Raw genomic sequence first — 1,965 nt, 5'->3', positions numbered from 1 at the left:
GAAAAGCTGACCAAAATGAAAAAAAAAAACGAAAGTGCAACTGAAAAGCTGATCATTACGAAACAAAAACACCAAATCGACCTAAACGAAACAAAAAAAACCAAAACGAAACTGAACTGAAATAGAAAATCGACCAAAACTAAACAAAAATAAAAGCAAAATGCAACTAAAAACCTGACCAAAACAAAACCAAAACACTGAACCGACCAAAACGAAAAAAAAAACCGAAACGAAACTAAACCGTAATAGAAAAACAACCGAAACGAAACAAAAAAACAATTGAACAGAAATATAAAAAAACTAAATGCAATTTAAAAACCGGACCAAAATGAACAAAAAAAACTTAAACGAAACTGAACCAAAATAGAAAAAAGACCAAAACGATACAAAAAACCGATATAACACCGAAAAACTTACCAAAACGAAAGAAAAAATGCTTACCAAAACGAAACGAAAAACTGAAACGTAGTCGACCGAAATAAAACAAAACAAATCAAAACGAAACAAAAAAAAACGAAATGAAAACGAAAAAACTGACTAAAACAAAAAAACACTAAAACCGAAAAAACCGAGAAATCGAAACCAAAATCATTGAAACCGAGCACATACCGAAACCGACCGAAATGAATAAACAAAACCGACCCGAAAAAAACCCCGAAAAACTCGAACATGAACCAATACACAACGGGTTTTTTTTTTAATGAAGGAGGATGATGTGAGAAACATTTTAATTATTTTACATTTTACGTTTTTTATTTATGTTTTGAATTATTATTTTTTAATAGTTTTTTTGAATATATTTTTGAGGGGTTTTTAAAACCCTTTGTATATCAACCTTCACTTGGGTCAAGATGGGTTAGCTTTACCCATCTTGACCCATATCCATCACAACCCTCTATGTTAAAAATCCATCCTGACCCTATACCCATCCTGACCCATACCCATCCTAACCCATCACCCAAATCCAATCCAACCCACTCCAATTGCCACCTCTACAAATAATGATGGTTGTTGATGACAATAGCGGATCAACACCTTATAATGTCTATGATTCCTTGCAATTAAAGATAAGTATAGTCTCGTAAGACTTAGACTCGAACTCAAAAAAAAAGTGTGATTTACTAACGTTCTATGCTAGGGTCTACCTATTCCTTAGTTAGAGAACCGTTATGTAATATGGAACGAATGTGTTATCAGTACAATTTTCAGAGTTATATTGTGACTTCTACTTCTTAGGAAGTTATGTGATCGAAGAATCAAACATCGAAGTATTTTGTATTAACATATCGTCGTTGTGAAAATTTAAGCATTTTAATGAAAATGCGTGCTTAGTGTTGTTATATAGAAATTATATATTTAAGCATACCGAATCATGTGTTAGAAGTTATTATGTAATACTTTTAGCACTAGAGATTAAATCTGAACTGTATTATGAAGTCATATTAAGTTATACCCAGTACTCATGTTATAACAAAGTGTGATAGTAGTTCACGCAAAACTCCAGGTAATCAAAATTTTACATATACTATTCCCGGTAAGGTACATATACGAAATGTGTTGTTAACCAAGTCATGCCAAACTATATATAGTCACGTTGAATTTCGTATAGTGACGTCGAACTGTGTTTAAGACTTACGTTCCATAATTGATTCCGATCGCATTCTTAAAAAAACAAAAAAAAAGTTAATGAGTTTACATCTCCTTGTCAATAAAATACATTGTTAAGGTGCTATCCTTTGTATATTTATCAGCATCATTGTATTTCGACTGCTGTGCAGCGTTTGCAACCAATATATTCTAAGACCTGTAAGTATCATTGTAGCTTCGTATACATGGTGTCATTCTATTTGATTCCAAAATATGTCATGTTGTCATTCTATTAGATTCCAAAATTATTGATCCTGCTGTGATGTCATTGTTGTATTTCTATTTGATTCCAAAATAGGTCATGTACCCGCCTTTCAT

This window comes from Bidens hawaiensis, unplaced genomic scaffold (genome assembly GCF_021521415.1).
Source record: "Bidens hawaiensis isolate Kalapana, Puna unplaced genomic scaffold, B.hawaiensis_p1.1 tig00011236_1, whole genome shotgun sequence".
Taxonomy (NCBI): domain Eukaryota; kingdom Viridiplantae; phylum Streptophyta; class Magnoliopsida; order Asterales; family Asteraceae; genus Bidens; species Bidens hawaiensis.
Note: the sequence above shows the minus strand (reverse complement) of the source record.